The sequence below is a fragment of the Crinia signifera genome, chromosome 6 (assembly GCF_055691185.1).
Source record: "Crinia signifera chromosome 6, ASM5569118v1, whole genome shotgun sequence".
In the NCBI taxonomy this organism is placed as follows: domain Eukaryota; kingdom Metazoa; phylum Chordata; class Amphibia; order Anura; family Myobatrachidae; genus Crinia; species Crinia signifera.
In genome coordinates, this window is record NC_139222.1 from 280,651,043 (window position 1) to 280,665,781 (window position 14,739).

General features: G+C 48.0%; 1 protein-coding gene across 1 annotated transcript in view; it reads left to right on the top strand.

The window, feature by feature from the left end:
- Nucleotides 1–14,739, top strand: part of NRAP (nebulin related anchoring protein) — a 95,075-nt gene that overhangs the window by 1,406 nt on the left and 78,930 nt on the right. The gene's annotated exons all lie outside the window — the stretch shown is intronic.

The following is a 14,739-nucleotide window of genomic DNA, read 5'->3' on the forward strand; positions in this document are numbered from 1 at the left end:
TACGCTCATTATTTTCAAACACAGTGTTGTGTCAACTACTATCAGGGTGGTATACTAAATAATATCTTAACACCATACTAAACTGTGGGTTAGTTTCTATCTATTCAGAGATGTGTGACACCAATACTGGACACATCCATTTTCCAATATCCTTTGTCCTGTGACTATCTCTCTGTGGGGAGCGGACACAGATTATCACTCTCAACCTCCATCCTATGTACATCATGATGGTAGGATAGCAGAAGGATCTGTGTATCGCATAAACCACTTGAATCTCAATCTTATATATCTGTCACTCTCTCATCCATTAGGGCCACCAGTCCCCCCCTGCTATGTCACCTATGTCAACAGGGGCAAGACTTGTTTGACCCTGAGGAAAGCAGAAGTGCCCTACAGTCCTACATGTCAGCCACCTGCTTCAGTACCTGTTACGGATACGATCATACCTCGCTGTGCCGCCTGATCCCGTCCGATCTCAGCAGCTAAGCAGTGAAAGGCCGGATCAGTACCTACTGGGGGACCAGTAGGGAATATTCGGTGCTGTATAGTTAATTGGTTACGGCTGCATCTGGTCTTCATAAGGACATTTTCCCTCTACCCTATACCCGTCGTCATCTTCTGCACCTTTTTCTTAACCTACCCACACCCTGTCTTAAATTACCCCGTAACACTACCCCACAGACCATGCTATTTTACCCCATTTGCGACTGTCTAAAATTACCCCTTAACATTACCCCTTAGACCATGCCGTTTTACCCCATTTGTGACTATCAGCTCAAACCCAAATTTCCTTGGGACCATCATTATTATTATTATTTCTCACATAATAATAATTTTTCTTATCCGCAAAACTAGTTTGCCAATTACTCATCCCTAATATGACTGTATAGTTAAATGGTCACGGCTGCATCTGGTCTTCATGAGGACATTTTCCCTCTACCCTATACCTGTCGTCATCTTCTGCACCTTCTTAGCCTACCCACACTCTGTCTAAAATTACCCAGTATCATCACCCCTCAGACTATGCTACTTTATCCCAATTGCGACTATTCAAAATTACCCCGTAACATCATCCCTCTGACTATGCCATTTTACCCCATTTGCGACTGTCAGCTCAAACCCAAATTGCCTTGGGACCTTTATTAATATTATTATTTCTCTCATAATTTCTCTCATCAGCTAAATTAATTTGCCTATCACTCATCCCAAAGAGGATTTTTTTATTTATATACCACTTTGTTTCAACCATAAACGAGCATCAAGTGCCGTACGTAATCCCATTACTTGGCTCTCCATCATACAGCCCAGGTATTTAGCTTAACTCCCGCATATGCACGGGACCCCCGCCCACAATCCCATATCCTTCCTATTGGTCACCTCCAGTATTTAACGCCCAGGTGAATCCCACACCAGTGCGTCACTCGTGAACAAGCCTAAGTGCGAAACACGTGTCGTTCTATCCGGGACCAACCCCCCTGACGTCATTCTACTACGCCAGTTACCAGCACCAAACAGCTGACCGCACGGAGCAGTCTCCCGACCTGCGTCCCACGGACATTGGCGCCGGCTTACCACACAGATCCTCTCCGTACGTCGGCATCATACTCAGCTGACCGCTCGGAATAAGCCGGTTTTCCCTGCTTCCGTCCAAACGGACACTGGTGCCGGCGCATCTCACTGACTCCGTTCAGCATCACCACTAATCCCTGCCGAGCACTCACGTCGGTACAGCAGCGCTCTGATAGCGCAAACAGGTATCTCTGTATCTAAACCTAGCGTTCGTACAGCAGCTTCTCTGTACCCATAGATCTCGCCAATTACGTTGTCACCCTCAGTGTACTTATAACTTGTGCCAATTTTTGTTATCACTTTTCCAAGAGAAGTGCTGCTTCTCTTGCTCTAAATACAACAACTAGGTGTTACGTTACTCTGGGTAAATTTTGATCATTAGCCTGTTGGTAGTTTTACTCCATAACGTTTAAACTACCTTAGATCATCTTCTACAAAGTGTGACAGCCAGGTTTCCAGTACATCAGATACATATGTTGATACTTTTTATGCATACCTGTTACATACTTATATTTGAGCTATAATGTTATTCTATACGCTGTAATAACCTCTAACATTATTGTTCGGTAATTACTATCAGGGAGGTGACAGGGTCACATTGATTCGTGTTGAATTTTGTTTCCTTTGTCTATTCAAAGCAATACCTTAACCCCCTGTCTATACAGTTGGTCAGTCACCATCAATACTGACACAAGTGAGACACCAGTACGGGGGTACATTCACTTCATTTTCTTTCTGTGACTCTCTCTCTGTGGGGAGCGTACACAGATTATCACTCCCAACCTCCATCCTATGTACATCATGATGGTAGGATAGCAGAAGGGTCTGTGTATCGCATAAACCACTTGAACTTCAATCTCATATATCTGTCACTCTCTCATCCATCTGGGCCACCAGTCCCCCCCTGCAATGTCACCTATTTCAACAGGGAAGTGACCTGCTTGACCCTCTGGAAAGCAGAAGTGCTCTGCAGTCCTACATATCAGCCACCTGCTTCAAAACCCATTACGGATACGATCATACCTCGCTGTGCCGCCTGATCCCGTCCGATCTCAGCAGCTAAGCAGTGTAAGGCCGGATCAGTACCTACTGGGGGACCAGTAGGGAATATTCGGTGCTGTATAGTTAATTGGTTACAGCTGCATCTGGTTTTCATGAGGGCATTTTCCCTTTACTATTTTCTCTTTTCGGCATCTCCTGCACCTTATAATTAAAGACGCCTTATCTAAACTCACCCAATACATGAAGAGTCTATCGCTATATGTAATACAATTGACTAGGGTGTGTTGGGGTTGGTCCCCGGATAACCAAACATTTTCGCTAGGTATTTACAGATATCATGCTTGTGATTTCACATGTACGTTTGTATCATTGTTAGTTTCAATCCCTAAGTGACGAAAAAATTGTTCTTTGACGCCTTTATCTTAACCAGTGTAATAAAAGTTATATTTTAATATTATCACTATTCCATTCATAGAATTATATACTTAAGCGTGCCCCAAAAAACCTTTTTGGTTCTGCCTTTCTGTGTCCCTCTTGGACATAAACCTCTTTGTACAGCTATCCCTGTCTATGCCTGGTATGGTCAGTCGCTATCTCTGTCTATGCATGGTATGGTCAGTCGCTATCCCTGTCTATGCGTGGTATGGTCAGTCGCTATCCCTGTCTATGCGTGGTATGGTCAGTGGCTATCCCTGTCTATGCCTGGTATGGTCAGTCACTATCCCTGTCTATGCGTGGTATGGTCAGTCGCTATCCCTGTCTATGCATGGTATGGTCAGTCGCTATCCCTGTCTATGCGTGGTATGGTCAGTCGCTATCCCTGTCTATGCGTGGTATGGTCAGTGGCTATCCCTGTCTATGCGTGGTATGGTCAGTCGCTATCCCTGTCTATGCGTTATATGGTCAGTCACTACCCCTGTCTATGCGTGGTATGGTCAGTCGCTATCCCTGTCTATGCGTGGTATGGTCAGTCGCTATCCCTGTCTATGCGTGGTATGATCAGTCACTATCCCTGTCTATGCGTGGTATGATTAGTCGCTATCCCTGTCTATGCGTGGTATGGTCAGTCGCTATCCCTGTCTATGCGTGGTATTGTCAGTCGCTATCCCTGTCTATGCGTGGTATGATCAGTCACTATCCCTGTCTATGCATGGTATGGTCAGTCACTATCCCTGTCTATGCGTGGTATGGTCAGTCGCTATCCCTGTCTATGCGTGGTATGGTCAGTCGCTATCCCTGTCTATGCCTGGTATGGTCAGTCGCTATCCCTGTCTATGCGTGGTATGGTCAGTCGCTATCCCTGTCTATGCGTGGTATGGTCAGTCGCTATCCCTGTCTATGCCTGGTATGGTCAGTCGCTATCCCTGTCTATGCGTGGTATGGTCAGTCGCTATCCCTGTCTATGCATGGTATGATCAGTCGCTATCCCTGTCTATGCATGGTATGGTCAGTGGCTATCCCTGTCTATGCGTGGTATGGTCAGTCACTATCCCTGTCTATGCGTGGTATGGTCAGTCGCTATCCCTGTCTATGCGTGGTATGGTCAGTCACTATCCCTGTCTATGCGTGGTCTGGTCAGTCGCTATCCCTGTCTATGCATGGTATGATCAGTCGCTATCCCTGTCTATGCGTGGTATGGTCAGTCGCTATCCCTGTCTATGCATGGTATGATCAGTCGCTATCCCTGTCTATGCATGGTATGGTCAGTGGCTATCCCTGTCTATGCGTGGTATGATCAGTCGCTATCCCTGTCTATGCGTGGTATGATCAGTCGCTATCCCTGTCTATGCGTGGTATGGTCAGTCGCTATCCCTGTCTATGCATGGTATGATCAGTCGCTATCCCTGTCTATGCGTGGTATGGTCAGTCGCTATCCCTGTCTATGCATGGTATGGTCAGTCACTATCCCTGTCTATGCGTGGTATGATCAGTCGCTATCCCTGCCTATGCGTGGTATGATCAGTCGCTATCCCTGTCTATGCGTGGTATGGTCAGTCGCTATCCCTGTCTATGCGTGATATGGTCAGTCACTATCCCTGTCTATGCATGGTATGGTCAGTCACTATCCCTTTCTATGCATGGTATGGTCAGTCACTATCCCTGTCTATGCGTGGTATGGTCAGTCGCTATCCCTGTCTATGCGTGGTATGGTCAGTCACTATCCCTGTCTATGCATGGTATGATCAGTCGCTATCCCTATCTATGCGTGGTATGATCAGTCGCTATCCCTGTCTATGCGTGGTATGATCAGTCGCTATCCCTGTCTATGCGTGGTATGGTCAGTCGCTATCCCTGTCTATGCGTGGTATTGTCAGTCACTATCCCTTTCTATGCATGGTATGGTCAGTCGCTATCCCTGTCTATGCGTGGTATGATCAGTCGCTATCCCTGTCTATGCATGGTATGATCAGTCGCTATCCCTATCTATGCGTGGTATGATTAGTCGCTATCCCTGTCTATGCGTGGTATGGTCAGTCGCTATCCCTGTCTATGCATGGTATGATCAGTCGCTATCCCTGTCTATGCGTGGTATGATTAGTCGCTATCCCTGTCTATGCGTGGTATGGTCAGTCGCTATCCCTGTCTATGCGTGGTATGGTCAGTCGCTATCCCTGTCTATGCATGGTATGGTCAGTCGCTATCCCTGTCTATGCGTGGTATGGTCAGTCACTATCCCTGTCTATGCGTGGTATGGTCAGTCGCTATCCCTGTGTATGCGTGGTATGGTCAGTCACTATCTCTGTCTATGCGTGGTCAGGTCAGTCGCTATCCCTGTCTATGCATGGTATGGTCAGTCACTATCCCTGTCTATGCGTGGTATGATCAGTCGCTATCACTGTCAATGCATGGTATGGTCAGTCGCTATCCCTATCTATGCATGGTATGGTCAGTCACTATCCCTGTCTATGCGTGGTATGGTCAGTCACTATCCCTGTCTATGCATGGTATGGTCAGTCGCTATCCCTGTCTATGCGTGGTATGGTCAGTCACTATCCCGTCTATGCGTGGTATGGTCAGTCGCTATCCCTGTCTATGCGTGGTATGATCAGTCGCTATCCCTGTCTATGCGTGGTATGGTCAGTCGCTATCCCTGTCTATGCGTGGTATGGTCAGTCGCTATCCCTGTCTATGCGTTGTATGGTCAGTCGCTATCCCTGTCTATGCATGGTATGGTCAGTCGCTATCCCTGTCTATGCGTGGTATGGTCAGTCGCTATCCCTGTCTATGCCTGGCATGATCAATCAAATGGAAGGAGAGGGCTAATGTAAGCACCACAAATTGGTTGAATCTGTGATGTCAGGGGTAGGAATGGAGCAAGACTACGGAGCTTTCCCAAAGTATAAAGTATCAGAACATCGATGGTGCCAAATAATCAGATGCTCAGTTGGTCGATGTTCATCTGGTGTTTGCGTCTTTGTACACAACGCCTGGCAGCTGCGACACTGACATCAATTGCTGCGTACACATTTGCGCCAGTCCGGGAATCAGGCGCTGGTAAGCAGAGGTTGGCGCGGTCATGTGGCTCAGGAGCAGCCTCTGACCTCACCATGACATTCTCTCCAGTGCTCTGGTGACATCATCATATCCGGCCACAATAAGCCATCACGTGTGCAGCGGTTACACAGCTGGTCTATAAACACAACAAGCCGAGGACGTGACCTTTAGAGCATGTGATAATTACAGCTTACAGCCAACCACAGAACTGAGCACTGGGACTTCCCCATTATTCACAAACAAAGTATTGGTGCTGAGATGGTTTTATCCAGAGAGAAAGTGGGTGGCAGAGGGGTAGGCGGATGGCAGAGGGGTAGGGCCGGGGATGGCAGAGGGGCAGGCGGATGGCAGAGGGGCAGGTGGATGGCAGAAGGGCAGGCAGAGGGGTAGGTGGATGGCAGAGGGGTAGCGGGATGGCAGAGGGGTAGGCAGATGGCAGAGGGGTAGCGGGATGGCAGAGGGGTAGGAGGATGGCAGAGGGGTAGCGGGATGGCAGAGGGGTAGGAGGATGGCAGAGGGGTACGTGGATAGCAGAGGGGCAGGCGGATGGCAGAGGGGTAGGAGGATGGCGGAAGGGTAGGCGGAGGGGTACTCGGATGGCGATGGGGTACTCGGATGGCAGAGGGGTACTCGGATGTAGGGATGGGACATCGAAAGAAAACATCAGTTGAATGATGTTTTTCAACATTGGTTAGAAAACATCATTTAGACCTAAACATTTGTACTCTGAAGCCGATGTTAACCAATGTTTATATATATTTCAATAAACTGTCTACTTAAGAATATAATACACTACTACGCTTAGGAAATTATAAATAATCCTTCTATAAAGTTTATCTTATTGGAGGCTTACAGTTTACACGCACACTGGATATATGATTCATGTTTTGAGGGGAAATAAAAAAAAAATAGTGAGGGGAAAAAAATGAAGCATTAACTAGCAAGACTTTATTGCAGCAACCTACTATCTGCTATTTTTAAATATTTTTAAGGTACTTCCTCGTCTTTGCGGCCACCGCTTACACCAGTTACGTTAGCCGCTATGTAAATCGCGATTGTCCCCTCACGATTGCTCACCACGCTTCAGGCTCGGTGGCTCGCTCTGCTTCGCTTGCTACAACATTACTAAAGGTAATAGATGGTGGCGTGGACCCCGAAAATAACCCTCGCGGCTCGCCGTATGCTACATAAGTTCCATAGCTTAAGCTGTGGCTGCAAAGATGAGGAAGTACCATTTTTAACTTGATTTATAACAGTGAGAACAGGCTAATAACTTAAGTTGAACATAGAAAATAACAAAAAACACAATACAACATAGAACATACTGTACGCTGAAAAACTGGCCTTATTTTGTTGCAATATAGGAGAATACTAAACAGTACGTTAAATGTTATTACTTCCTCTTTAGTTAATCTTTTATTCTCTCTTCTTCTCTCTCAACTGAAGTCTGTATCATCACCACACACAGGGCCATATGCACTAAGCTTCAAAAGTGATAAAGTGGAGAGTGATAAACCACCAACCAATCCGCTCCTGCCTGACATTTTTTAAACACAGTCTGTGACATGTCAGGTAGAAGCTGATTGGCTGGTGGTTTATCATTCTCCATTTTATCACTTTTGAAGCTTAGTGCATCTGGCCCGGTGTGTGTTATTGTTTTGTATCTGTTTTTAAGTTGTCTATGGATATAAAACAAGGAGTGAGCTGGCTGCCGAAAGCAGTGACAGTACCACACAGTGACACACAAAAGAAAAAAACATTGGAAAATTGAGAAAAACATCGGGGGAGAAATGTAGTGATGTTGAGAAAACATTGGATCCTCAACATTGCAGGGTTAAACATCAAACATTGGAACCAAAAATCCAATGTTACCGATGAAGCATCATATGATAACCCATCCCTACTCGGATGGCAGAGGGGTAGCGGGATGGCAGAGGGGTAGGGGGATGGCAGAAAAGTAGGGGGATGGCAGAGGGGTAGGCGGATGGCAGACTGGTATGCGGATGGCAGGGGGGTAGCGGGATGGCAGAGGGGTAGGGGGATGGCAGAGGGGTAGGCGGATGGCAGACTGGTATGCGGATGGCAGGGGGGTAGCCAGTATACTGCAGCGCCTGTTTATCAACTGAATTATATTCATAACACAAGGAGAAACGACATAGAATTCAGTATCTGTGATCATTAACATATATAGAAAGGGGAACGGACACTAAGTCATCCCTATTTAGGTCGACAATGGGAATGTTGACAGTCATGAGTTTTTCACGTAGTTTGTAGCCGACATATGCCGACAGGCAATATTTCATGCCCTACCATCCTTAACAGCATGGTGGGAGAATAAAAAGCATGGCAAGCACAGCACGCCATGAGAGGGGGCGCAGTACACTTAGGTGATGTCAATGTCGAATATGTCAACATTCAAGACAATTAAAAAAAAAAAAAAAAACCTCATGTCGACCTTTTGTTTTATTTGAATTTATATAACAAATGTGAGCGATGCTGGCAGCTGACACTCTAGCCGATATTTTGCACAACTCTCACACAAATGCTGGCACTCAAAGGGTTAAATATGTCATAATATATTGTTATTACAATGATGTCGCTGTGGGCGCTTTTCCTATCGATGGAAGAACAAATAATCTGCTCGTTAATCCCACGTCTGACTCCAGCTGATTACTTTCCTATTAATGATTAAACAATGCATGGAAGACTGTACTGTGCACAGACCGTGACGCAGGTCCACATGCAGAGTGCTCTCACGTATGTCTGTAACGTGTGCGTGTGCCGGACCCTGAAGATGAGGATGGAATGAGCCATCTCTGTGTGGGAACTGAATGACAGCTGTATGGGCGCACGGGACTGACAGACCGACCTATTGCACCCGGCATTGGGTGGGCGTACTACCGGATCTGATACTGATGGAAAAACGGGCATGAAGATTAGCGGACAATGTAAACAATGGGCGAATACTGGAGTAGATGGGTGGATACCCACATAGAAGGGTGGAAGCTGGCATAAACGGGCATAGATCGGCATCACTGGGTGGATACCGTCATAGATGGGCGTATACTCGTGTATATGGGCGGATTCTCACATAGAAGGGTGGAAGCTGGCACAAACGGGCATAGATGGACGGAGATCGGCATCACTGGGTGGATACCGTCATAGATGGGCGAAGACTGGAGTAGATGGGCATATACTCACATAGAAGGGCGGAAACTGGCATAGATGGGCATAGCTGGGCGGGGAAAACTCGCATAGATGGGCAGAGATCGGGATAACTGAGTGGGCATAAATGGGCGAATACTGGCACAGATGGCCAGCCATAGATGACCAGGATAGCTGGGTGGATACTCGCATAGGGTAACATTTACTAAGATGGTAGTTCTTAGGAAAATTGGACGTTTCCATTTGCAACCAATAAGATTGCGTTTCTTATTTAAAACTTTCTAGAAGATAATAGATATAATGTGATTGGTTGCTACGGGCTACATCCCATCTTCAATAGAACTCTTAGTAAATCTTAGTAAAATTACCCCACAGTTTGGCTGGCTTAGATGGGCAGGTACCAACCTAGATGGGTGGGCATGGACTGGTGGTATTGGCATAGATGGGCGGGAATAAATAGGCAGATATGCTTATAGATGTATGGGTATGGATGGGCGGGTACTAGCCTAGATGGGTGGGCATTAATGGGCGGATACTGGCCTAGATGAGCAGGCATAGATGGGCAGATACCAGCATAATTGGTTGGGCATGTATTGGCGGGTACTAGCATAGATAGGCAGAAATAGATGGGCAGGTACCAGCATAATTGGTTGGGCATGTATTGGCATAGATAGGCATCATAGATACGTGGTTATCAGCATATATGGTTGGGCATGTATGAGCGGGTACTGACATAGACGGTTGGATCCATCCATTAGCATAAGATAGTATGTGGGCAGAGATAATAAACGCTAGGCCCCTGGACAGTTATACAATGGCACAACGTGTTTGTGTGGCACCACAGACTGCCAGGCTAATGCCAGCCAGCAATACTCTGACTCTTCTTTCTTTATATAAAGACACTACAATGCCCTGATGCCAATGTGTCACTGGAGATCTAGGAACGTAGTTACCCATCCCTTGGCATCTACCAGCACTGACTGGACGCATCAGGTGATACAGCTGGATGCATGATACGTAGAAGGTTAGGGAGAGAGCCAGGGCAGTGCTCCGATGTACAGGAGATTAGGGATTTACTATGGCCTGTAGGATATCATGCCCACCGTGTGCCAGGCATGATATCCCATGTATTACCAGGCTGTAATACATGGGGAAGGTTAGGGAGAGAGCGGGGGCAGTGCTCTGATGTACAGGAGATTAGGGATGTACTATGGCCTGTAGGATATCATGCCCACCGTGTGCCAGGCATGATATCCCATGTATTACCAGGCTGTAATACATGGGGAAGGTTAGGGAGAGAGCCGGGGCAGTGCTCTGATGTACAGGATATTAGGGATGTACTATGGCCTGTAGGATATCATGCCCACCGTGTGCCAGGCATGATATCCCATGTATTACCAGGCTGTAATACATGGGGAAGGTTAGGGAGAGAGCCGGGCAGTGCTCTGATGTACAGGAGATTAGGGATGTACTATGGCCTGTAGGATATCATGCCCACCGTGTGCCAGGCATGATATCCCGTGTATTACCAGGCTGTAATACATGGGGAAGGTTAGGGAGAGAGCGGGGGCAGTGCTCTGATGTACAGGAGATTAGGGATGTACTATGGCCTGTAGGATATCATGCCCACCGTGTGCCAGGCATGATATCCCATGTATTACCAGGCTGTAATACATGGGGAAGGTTAGGGAGAGAGCCGGGGTAGTGCTCTGATGTACAGGAGATTAGGGATGTACTATGGCCTGTAGGATATCATGCCCACCGTGTGCCAGGCATGATATCCCATGTATTACCAGGCTGTAATACATGGGGAAGGTTAGGGAGAGAGCCGGGGCAGTGATCTGATGTACAGGAGATTAGGGATGTACTATGGCCTGTAGGATATCATGCCCACCGTGTGCCAGGCATGATATCCCATGTACTACCAGGCTGTAATACATGGGGAAGGTTAGGGAGAGAGCCGGGGCAGTGCTCTGATGTACAGGAGATTAGGGATGTACTATGGCCTGTAGGATATCATGCCCACCGTGTGCCAGGCATAATATCCCATGTATTACCAGGCTGTAATACATGGGGAAGGTTAGGGAGAGAGCGGGGGCAGTGCTCTGATGTACAGGAGATTAGGGATGTACTATGGCCTGTAGGATATCATGCCCACCGTGTGCCAGGCATGATATCCCATGTATTACCAGGCTGTAATACATGGGGAAGGTTAGGGAGAGAGCGGGGGCAGTGCTCTGATGTACAGGTGATTAGGGATGTACTATGGCCTGTAGGATATCATGCCCACCGTATGCCAGGCATGATATCCCATGTATTACCAGGCTGTAATACATGGGGAAGGTTAGGGAGAGAGCGGGGGCAGTGCTCTGATGTACAGGAGATTAGGGATGTACTATGGCCTGTAGGATATCATGCCCACCGTGTGCCAGGCATGATATCCCATGTATTACCAGGCTGTAATACATGGGGAAGGTTAGGGAGAGAGCGGGGGCAGTGCTCTGATGTACAGGAGATTAGGGATGTACTATGGCCTGTAGGATATCATGCCCACCGTGTGCCAGGCATGATATCCCATGTATTACCAGGCTGTAATACATGGGGAAGGTTAGGGAGAGAGCGGGGGCAGTGCTCTGATGTACAGGAGATTAGGGATGTACTATGGCCTGTAGGATATCATGCCCACCGTGTGCCAGGCATGATATCCCATGTATTACCAGGCTGTAATACATGGGGAAGGTTAGGGAGAGAGCGGGGGCAGTGCTCTGATGTACAGGAGATTAGGGATGTACTATGGCCTGTAGGATATCATGCCCACCGTGTGCCAGGCATGATATCCCATGTATTACCAGGCTGTAATACATGGGGAAGGTTAGGGAGAGAGCGGGGGCAGTGCTCTGATGTACAGGAGATTAGGGATGTACTATGGCCTGTAGGATGTCATGCCCACCGTGTGCCAGGCATGATATCCCATGTATTACCAGGCTGTAATACATGGGGAAGGTTAGGGAGAGAGCCGGGGCAGTGCTCTGATGTACAGGAGATTAGGGATGTACTATGGCCTGTAGGATATCATGCCCACCGTGTGCCAGGCATGATATCCCATGTATTACCAGGCTTTAATACATGGGGAAGGTTAGGGAGAGAGCGGGGGCAGTGCTCTGATGTACAGGAGATTAGGGATGTACTATGGCCTGTAGGATATCATGCCCACCGTGTGCCAGGCATGATATCCCATGTATTACCAGGCTGTAATACATGGGGAAGGTTAGGGAGAGAGCCGGGGCAGTGCTCTGATGTACAGGAGATTAGGGATGTACTATGGCCTGTAGGATATCATGCCCACCGTGTGCCAGGCATGATATCCCATGTATTACCAGGCTGTAATACATGGGGAAGGTTAGGGAGAGAGCGGGGGCAGTGATCTGATGTACAGGAGATTAGGGATGTACTATGGCCTGTAGGATATCATGCCCACCGTGTGCCAGGCATGATATCCCATGTATTACCAGGCTGTAATACATGGGGAAGGTTAGGGAGAGAGCCGGGGGCAGTGATCTGATGTACAGGAGATTAGGGATGTACTATGGCCTGTAGGATATCATGCCCACCGTGTGCCAGGCATGATATCCCATGTATTACCAGGCTGTAATACATGGGGAAGGTTAGGGAGAGAGCCAGGGCAGTGCTCTGATGTACAGGAGATTAGGGATGTACTATGGCCTGTAGGATGTCATGCCCACCGTGTGCCAGGCATGATATCCCATGTATTACCAGGCTGTAATACATGGGGAAGGTTAGAGAGAGAGCGGGGGCAGTGCTCTGATGTACAGGAGATTAGGGATGTACTATGGCCTGTAGGATATCATGCCCACCGTGTGCCAGGCATAATATCCCATGTATTACCAGGCTGTAATACATGGGGAAGGTTAGGGAGAGAGCCGGGGCAGTGCTCTGTTGTACAGGAGATTAGGGATGTACTATGGCCTGTAGGATATCATGCCCACCGTGTGCCAGGCATGATATCCCAGGTATTACCAGGCTGTAATACATGGGGAAGGTTAGGGAGAGAGCTGGGGCAGTGCTCTGATGTACAGGAGATTAGGGATGTACTATGGCCTGTAGGATATCATGCCCACCGTGTGCCAGGCATGATATCCCATGTATTACCAGGCTGTAATACATGGGGAAGGTTAGGGAGAGAGCGGGGGCAGTGCTCTGTTGTACAGGAGATTAGGGATGTACTATGGCCTGTAGGATATCATGCCCACTGTGTGCCAGGCATGATATCCCATGTATTACCATGCTGTAATACATGGGGAAGGTTAGGGAGAGAGCCGGGGCAGTGCTCTGATGTACAGGAGATTAGGGATGTACTATGGCCTGTAGGATATCATGCCCACCGTGTGCCACTCATGATATCCCATGTATTACCAGGCTGTAATACATGGGGAAGGTTAGGGAGAGAGCGGGGGCAGTGCTCTGATATACAGGAGATTAGGGATGTACTATGGCCTGTAGGATATCATGCCCACTGTGTGCCAGGCATGATATCCCATGTATTACCAGGCTGTAATACATGGGGAAGGTTAGGGAGAGAGCGGGGGCAGTGCTCTGATGTACAGGAGATTAGGGATGTACTATGGCCTGTAGGATATCATGCCCACCGTGTGCCAGGCATGATAACCCATGTATTACCAGGCTGTAATACATGGGGAAGGTTAGGGAGAGAGCGGGGGCAGTGCTCTGATGTACAGGAGATTAGGGATGTACTATGGCCTGTAGGATATCATGCCCACCGTGTGCCAGGCATGATATCCCATGTATTACCAGGCTGTAATACATGGGGAAGGTTAGGGAGAGAGCCGGGGCAGTGCTCTGATGTACAGGAGATTAGGGATGTACTATGGCCTGTAGGATATCATGCCCACCGTGTGCCAGGCATGATATCCCATGTATTACCAGGCTGTAATACATGGGGAAGGTTAGGGAGAGAGCCGGGGCAGTGCTCTGATGTACAGGAGATTAGGGATGTACTATGGCCTGTAGGATATCATGCCCACCGTGTGCCAGGCATGATATCCCATGTATTACCAGGCTGTAATACATGGGGAAGGTTAGGGAGAGAGCCGGGGCAGTGCTCTGATGTACAGGAGATTAGGGATGTACTATGGCCTGTAGGATATCATGCCCACCGTGTGCCAGGCATGATATCCCATGTATTACCAGGCTGTAATACATGGGGAAGGTTAGGGAGAGAGCGGGGGCAGTGCTCTGATGTACAGGAGATTAGGGATGTACTATGGCCTGTAGGATATCATGCCCACCGTGTGCCAGGCATGATATCCCATGTATTACCAGGCTGTAATACATGGGGAAGGTTAGGGAGAGAGCGGGGGCAGTGCTCTGATGTACAGGAGATTAGGGATGTACTATGGCCTGTAGGATATCATGCCCACCGTGTGCCAGGCATGATATCCCATGTATTACCAGGCTGTAATACATGGG